Raw genomic sequence first — 8871 nt, 5'->3', positions numbered from 1 at the left:
ACTGACAGCACAACTGTCAAAATCAATTTGCGCATGGTCCCTTTAAGGAAACCAGCTGATGATGCGTCATCAAATGACGCCATCAGACCCGCTTCCTTCAATTGGCTAGCAAATGCGCTGGGCGGGCTTAACAAGCCCAATCACGGTAAAAGGACACTTAGAGGGCTTACAAAACCTGGTTGGGAGTATTTGGTTTGTACTGACATTGACTAGTAGCTCCTCAGAGCCTGTGCCCAGCACCAGTGCGCTCCAAGGAGTGGCACAAATGCCACTATCTCGCCAAAGAGTGGCATTGAGCCCGCTTCCTTAAGGCCTCCTTCAATTCCTACACACGAAGGAGATTTAGATATGAGCCTGCCTCTTCTTGCTACTGCAAGAGAAAGGCTGCTGGAAGCTGGTCCCTCTTGGACTGCTGCTTCCCTGGGATGGTCTCCCTGAAGCCTTAGAGGTCAGAGGTGACTTTTATCTAGAACAAACCACTGCATAAATGACCACTTATGGAAGTTATTCAAAATGTGTTATATCAGTAAAACTGATTACTTTTTTCAGCCTATACTGCACTATAGGTGTTCAATTCATTTAGTTAAAGGAAAATTACCTGGGCAGTACAGCCAATGGACTGGCTTTCAGCTATGTATATAGATTTTACTGTTGCACACATTTCCTTTTAAGGGCCAGAAATTCGGGTCCCCACGGGTGAGTACGCGCTGGGTACTCACGCGTAGGCCCAACAAAAGTGCCGGTTTCGTGCATGCACTGTGCATGCGCGGGAAACCAGAACTTCTGTTCCCTTAAAGGAAGGGGTTCACAGGTCGAACGCGTGCGCCGGAGAGGCAGCGCGTATGCCTGGAACTTCCCCGTTAGAAACTGTAATTAATTTTTTCAAAAATTCAAATTATTGTTTGAAATAGTTAATTTATGTAATTTATAGTTATTTTAAAAATGTGATGTCTTTTTTAAAATTTATTTGACGTTTTAGTTATGTTTTGGGGCTGAATTATATTCATAGATTTGACGGGTCTTCCTATCAAATCTATGAATACAGATTCCCTGTTACCATTGGCTCTCCATGGCCCACGTGATCCCAGGGGACGCTTCGAACTAACTGCGCCCCTGGGATACGCAAGCACTGCGCACCGGCAGTTGGAGCAGGCCCAGAATCCCACGCAGGCCCACAGCACAATGGCCGGCGCGCTAGGTAAATGCAGGTCGGAGGCTTGCACCCACAAGAAGCCTCCGACCTGAACTTCTGGGCCATTAATATTAACGTTTTGCATTCTGAATTCCTATGTCCACATTTATAACTGAAACTGCCCATCTAAACTTGTCACACTGTAATTACACCCTCCTCCCAGTTGAGACACTGCAGGCAAAGCAGCAGTGCGAGATCAGGAACAAGAAAGTCTGAGCCAATTGGAAGCAGAGTTCAGGGTCGAGCAGGATGCCAGCCAGTCAGTTACACCGAACAGTTCACTCAGGAACTCATTACCTTTAACAAAGGCTGGGAATGACTTGAACATTTTCAGCTAAGAGATTTTTGAGTATCTCTGACTGTCTTTGTATTATGCTGTCAATTCTAATATGTATAGTCACCAATGCTCCTTGTACTAATTTATCCAGCTTATAATCAACCTTCGTCCCAACAGACAAATCAACTCCTGCTACCAGTAAAGAGGCTGACATATTGGCACACAAGCCAAAACATACCCCAATATAACCAATATGGTAGCCAGAAACAATAATCGTAAAGCTGGTACGTAAATACTTAGCAATACTAGCGAGAATGGTATCAATTAGATAGGTAAATAAAAATATAATTAACTGAGATTAACATTTTTAATTGCGAGATGAATTACAATTTTTTAAAAATATCAGTTGACAGGCTTAATATAGATAAAAATGTATATACGATCTTCCTCCAATTTTTCTCCCTTCCTCTCCTGAAGGCACCAGCGATTCATAGAATCATAGACATTTACATGCACAGAAGGAGGCCATTCAACCCATCATGTCTGTGCCGGCCAAAAAAGAGCTATCCAGCCTAATCCCACTTTCCAGCTCTTGGTCCGTAGCCTTGTAGGTTACAGCACTTCAAGTGCATATCCAAGTACTTTTTAAATGTGATGAAGATTTCTGCCTCTACCACCCTTTCAGGCAGAGTTCCAGAGCCCCATGACCCTCTGGGTGAAAAAAGTTCTCCTCAACTCCCATCTAATCCTTCTACCAATTAGTTTAAATCTGGTTATTGCCCTCTCTGCTAGGGGAGATAGGTTCTTCCTATCCACTCTATCTAGGCCCCTCATAATTTTATAAACCTCAATCAAGTCTCCACTCAGCCTCCTCTGTTCCAAAGAAAACAACCCCAGCCTATCCAATCTTCCCTCACAGCTAAAATTCTCCAGTCCTGGCAACATCCTCTTAAATCTCCTCTGTACCCTCTCTAGTGCAATCACATCTTTCCTGTAATGTGGTGACCAGAACTGGACGCAGTACTCTAGCTGTGGCCTAACTAGTGTTTTATACAGTTCAAGCATAACCCCCCTGTTCTTGTATTCTATGCCTCGGCTAATAAAGGAAAGCATCCCGTATGCCTTCTTAACTGCCTTATCTACCTGTTCTGTTAAATCAGGGATCTGTGGACATGCACTCCAAGGTCACTCTGTTCCTCTACACTTCTCAGCATCCTACCATTTATTGTGTATTCCCTTGACGTGTTAGTCCTCCCCAAATGCATTACCTCACACTTCTCCGGATTGATTTCCATTTGCTACTTTTCTGCCCACTTGACCAGTCCATTGATATCTTCCTGCAGTCTACAGCTTTCTTCCTCACTATCTACCATACGGCCATTTTTTTGTATCATCTGCAAACTTCTTAATCATGCCCCTTACATTGAAGTCTAAATCATTGATGTATACCACAAAAAGCTAGGGACCTAGTACTGAGCCCTGCGGAACCCCACTGGAAACGGCTTTCCAGTCACAAAAACATCTGTTGACCATTACCCTTTGCTTCCTGCCACTAAGCCAATTTTGGATCCAACTTGCCATTTTCCCTTGGATTCCATGGGCTTTTAGTTTTCTGACCAGTCTGCCATGTGGGACCTTGTCAAAGGCTTTGCTGAAATCTCTGTAGACTACATCAAACGCACTACCCTCATCAACCCTCCGTGTTACCTCCTCAAAAAATTCAATCAAGTTAGTCAGACATGACCTTCCCTTAACAAATCTATGCTGTCCTTGATTAATTTGTGCCTTTCTAAATGATGATTAATACTGTCCCTCAGAACTTTTTCCAACAATTTGCCCACCACCAAGGTTAGGCTGACTGGCCTGTAATTACTCAGTCTATCGCTTTCTCCCTTTTTAAACAACGGTACAACATTAGCAGTCTTCCAGCACCACACCTGTAGCCAGAGAGGATTGAAAAATGGTCAAAGCCTCTGCTATTTCCTCCCTTGCTTCTCTTAACAGCCTGGGATACATTTCATCCAGGCCTGGTGATATATCTACTTTCAAAGATGCTAAACCCCTTAATACTTCCTCTCCCACTATGTTTATCATGGGCTCAAGTCACCATTCTTCATGTGGAAGTCTACAAGAGTGCGTTGACAGCAATTTAATGGCAGACAACAAAATAGCCAATCCTGAGCCTTTTCTGACAGTTTCCTGATATTACACAGGTATCTAACAAGAAAAAGTCTTACTGCCTAAAAAAACTATTGGATACAATCCCTCATTGAATTTCTGGCAGATCAATTGGTGGCAGACACTTTGAGTGTCTACTGTGGAGTAGAAATGGAGCAAGGGGCAGGGTGCTTTTTCATCCTGGTCTTCTGCTGGGCGGCCTGCCTCATTGATCAACTTCACCCTTGGGTGATTGAGTAGTAATAATGTTAATCTGGATAGCTTGTATAAATTTCACCCAGCGATCTTAGTAAAACACCAGCTATATCTAGATATACAATTATACAATGCACATTATACAATTTCTTTCCCTATATATATTTAAATACTTTTGATTCTTTTCACAAGGAACACAAGTGGAAAGTCAACAACAGGCTGTGCAAACAAAGGATTCTTAAGCACCATAGAGTTCCCATAGCAATTATCAGGCTTAGTAGCCATGATGCTACCTGATTCAGGTTTGCCTATACGGCATTAATGCCATGCAGGAAGATGTTGAAATCATGAATGTACAGTCTGCTGGTAAATCTGCTATGGCTATAATTTAATCTATTAGAATATTTTGGGATCTGGATTCATAGCTGAAACACATTGCATATATTATATTCATTAATGTGAAGTGTTGTGTATGTAACCTGTTCCACCTTAAGAGAGCTTAAGCCTGTTCCACCTTAAGAGATGTACTACTTTCTCAGGCTGCTGTAGACGTAATACCGGAGGTGAACACACCGGTATATAAGCACTGTGCAGTAATCTTGTATTCAGTATAGTCCCTACCTCCAACCAGTAAAGACCTGTTTTTATTGTTACTCATTAGTCTGTGTTTTAATTAACTAAATAATTCACAGACTTAACACTGGCGACGAGTCAGGTTCTTACCCTGCGGCAGTTATTCCACGGCGGTTGAAGAGAGGTCTCAAACCTCACCACTCACCACCCCACTGGAAGCGACAGGCATTAGGACCCTGAAGCCTCCATCAGCTTGTGAACCGGAGTAGAAGACAGGACTGGGGGAGAGGTACAGGGCGATAGCGATCGGCAGATAAGGGCCGGGCCGCTTTCAAGTGCGAGGTGCAGCCGGGCCATCGATCGCATCCGCTGATAAGGGCCGCACTCGGGGGCTGAAGGGAGACGGCGTCGGGGGACGGGTGAAGACCGCCAAGCGCGGGAAAACCGCCATTTTGTGGGCGGAGGACGACGGCAAGAGCGGGAAGCCGCCATCTTTGATAACAAGTAAAGAAAATAAAATCTGAGAAATTGCAAATCTACAATGCCTAAACACGGGAATATTAGCACCTTTGATAGTGACCTCGAAGATTGGGCCATATATGTTGAAAGAGTAAAAAATTATTGTAAGGCCAATAAAATTCGTGACCAAGATAAAGCTCTAACATTATTAAATTTAATGGGTGTGAAGACATACGGGCAATTGAAACACCTGTTATCACCAGATGAACCGGCGGATAAGACGTTCGATGAGATTGTTACTGTCCTGAAAGATCATCTAAACCCCACGCCGCTGATGCTAGCGGAACGATTTAAATTTTACGACAGAAGGCAGCTACAGCATGAAAGCAATGCTGAATATTTGCTGGAATTGCGTAAATTAGCGAAATATTGCCAGTTTGGAACGGGACTGACAGATGCACTATGAGACAAATTTGTGTGTGGTTTATTTAAACAGGATACACAAAAGCGACTGCTCGAGGAGAATGAGCTGACGCTTGAGAAGGCGGTCACTATGGCAGCAGCACACGAAGCCGCAGCGAGAGGCACGGCAGTAATGCAGCTACGGTCACCGGAGCTCAGTGCACACAAATTGGGTGTGAGTTCTGGCAAATGTTATCGTTGTGGAAAGACAACGCATGATCAGAACCAGTGTTGGTTTAAAAACCAAGAATGTAGAACTTGTGGTAGGCTTGGACATATAGCTAGAGTATGCAGGTCAGCGAAGAAGACCAGCAACAAGAAGTCACCGCAAGGGAAATACGCAAAGGTACACAAGGTGGCCGAACAGGAGTCCGATTCAGACGCAAGCAGTATTGAACTGGCTAGCTTAAGGGTACTCAACGTTGGTAAGGGTGCAGACCTCCAGACAATTTGGGTTACTCTTCAGATAGAAGGAGTCCAAGTAAAAATGGAATTGGACACTGGATCGGCATTGTCGGTCATGAATAAGAAAGATTACAGAAGGTTATTCCAACATATTCCCCTACAGGATACGGAGATTATATTGACAACCTACACGGGGCAGAGAGTGTACCCCATCGGGACAATAAAGGTTGCAGTGGCCAACAAGGGCGAAGGAAGTCAAATAATGGACTTATATGTGCTACCGGAGGGAGGTCCACCACTACTAGGCCGGGAGTGGTTTAGAAACATAAATATGGACTGGCATTCGCTAAAAGCCATAAAGAGTGAGAACTCGGTGCAGATAATCAGCCCAGACTCTAGAACTGATGATGGTAAGACCAACCCATGTGCAAAAGACAAAGTTTCAGCACAGAATTCCACTGAGCAACAACAACATAGTTTAACAGAGAATTCTGAGTCTGTCAAGTCTACTGATATGCACATTTTTGAGGGACACTGGGCTTGAACTCAACTCCATTTCAAACTACAACAGCAATTAGAACAAATGATTCGCCGTTTTGAGCAAGAGATGAATGAAATAAAAAAGTTCTTTGTTACAGAGTGGGAGAATCTGGAAAGTCAACAGAAGCAACTGATGGAGAAAATGGAGCAGGAGCACACCAACCATCTGCGCGAGGAGGCCGAACGAATCAAAGCTGATTCAGGTTCTGAAGGTGCGTGCCATAACCTGGTGTCAGAAGAGTTAACGGTCAGCCAACTCCTTCATATGCTGAGGGACAAGACTCTGAAATGGGAAAAACTTGAACACGAGCGGCGATCTTCAAAGGAAAAGGGTTCGGAGCTCTCAAAAGTCATTGAGATGGCTGATGTGACGACACAGACTGAAACGACTGCAACAGAGCAGCCATTGGATGCCAAAAGTACGCTGACTCACGTCAATGTAGAACAACAGACCGCTGAAACAGCTGCTCCGGTGGAGGGATTGCATAGTCCGATCAATCAATCTCCAAAGGAAGTTGAAGTATTAAAATCACAAATGAGGTCACTAGTAAACGACTTGCTGAAAGCCCAGAAAAAGCTGGATGCAGAGGTACACATGAAGAAGTCTCTTCAGGAAAGATGTCTGGATTTGGAACAAGAGCTGGCTAACGTCCAGCTGGGTATGGAGGAAATAGACGACCCTCTCACTGGTCTAGCTCAGGACGACACCGAATATTACCATGACCTGGTGGACGACACCGAATATTACGATGTCCTGTCCTGCCCAGCTTGTAACTTCGACTCCCAAAGTGCAGAAATCATGGAGGAGCACCAAAAGTCTACGGAACATCGGGAGAAGCTGGCTCTACGACGGAAACAGGAGGAAGAGAAGGAGGAACTGCGCATGCAGCTGGCAGCTGTGGCAGCTGACAATGGAGCCCAGAGAGTCTCCAAGAAGCAGAAAAGGAAAAGTAAAAACAGAAGATGACCCATCTGAACCATTATCACCTCTACCAGATCACACACGTGGTCCCTCCGAACGGAGCCAAATCAGTTCGGAAGTTCAAGCTGTTAAATCCATGAAAGGACTATTGAATGAGTAACGTGAACCGACTACACCACAGAGATTGAATCTGTGAACTGTTTTCCGCAGAGACTGAATCTGTGATATGTTACGTTAAACATGAAGTTATATATGTATATATGTTATTACGTTATGTTAAATGGGGGGATGACTATAAAGCTAAGAAGGGAGGAGTGTTGTGTATGTAACCTGTTCCACCTTAAGAGAGCTTAAGCCTGTTCCACCTTAAGAGATGTACTACTTTCTCAGGCTGCTGTAGACGTAATACCAGGGGTGAACACACCGGTATATAAGCACTGTGCAGTAATCTTGTATTCAGTATAGTCCCTACCTCCAACCAGTAAAGACCTGTTTTTATTGTTACTCATTAGTCTGTGTTTTAATTAACTAAATAATTCACAGACTTAACATGAAGAAAGTCAGGGACATAGGGATGCTAGGTCCAATTTCTTGCATTTATCAGCGCCTCTGAAGGGGGAACTACCCCATCTCTTCATCTATTGAAAAGATGGGGAAAATTCTATTTGTTGCTCATGGAGAAAACCATTGGAGTTCATATATGCTTAACTCTGCTGGGGTAACTACTTTGAATAACACAGCACAATCACATTTCATGAATACTCATATCACTGCCCTATAGGCCAGCATAACAGCTAGACACTATGGTGACCATTTTAAGAAAGATGTTGTATGTCATAAGACAACCTTTGTAATAGAGGGCATGTAAAGGATGTCCACTGTCTTGGGGAGGGTGTTTGGTTCTTTAGTTAAAACATTACTTTTTATTTTGTGAAGGATTTTGAAGGGTTTGAGAAGGATGAAATCCACTGATGAGCACAAGGCAACTGAAGTGATCAAATCATTGCAGCATCTGTCAGCTTGCTCTAGATATTTGTGTTGGGAAGTGCAGAACCCATAAGTTGAATAGGCTTGTAACTAAAGGTAGAAATTATGCAGATGATTCAGACACCTACTTCTTAATCACTAAAATTTGCTTGCAGCACTGCTCAGCCAATGCCTCATTCCTGAAACTATCCTACTAGTGATGTCAACCCTGTGCAGTCATATGTATGCTTTTTGGCAAAATCCAAAGTCTTTCCGCAGCTAGAGGAACTGACGTTGCAAGATTCTTGCTAACGTAGCCTTTCAGCAAATGGATCACATCGAGCCTTATGGCAAGGTTGGAGCTGACTTCACATATTTTATGTTGTGGCAGAAGGCAGTGTAAGCACCTGTTGGTATTGGTTACTGGAAAGGATCAGTGGCATTCAACACATGTTAAAACTGCAGTTTATCACCAGAGCCAAACTGGCTGAAAGGCAGCATGTAATTACTGAAGTGCTATGAAATATGAGCAGAGGACAATAGCATCAATGCTTAAGCAAATGTGAAACTTCACCTATACTTTTCAAATACTGCAAATCAACTTTCAAAGAATTATAGAACATAGATCTATTTTTCCTCAAAGTATTCTTTTAGCAATTTTCCCAATATATAACAATTCCTATTTAAGTGTGAATGAATGTT

Source organism: Somniosus microcephalus, chromosome 7, assembly GCF_052327205.1.
Source record: "Somniosus microcephalus isolate GS21.2 chromosome 7, FLI_Smic_1.0, whole genome shotgun sequence".
Classification (NCBI taxonomy): Eukaryota; Metazoa; Chordata; class Chondrichthyes; order Squaliformes; family Somniosidae; genus Somniosus; species Somniosus microcephalus.
Note: the sequence above shows the minus strand (reverse complement) of the source record.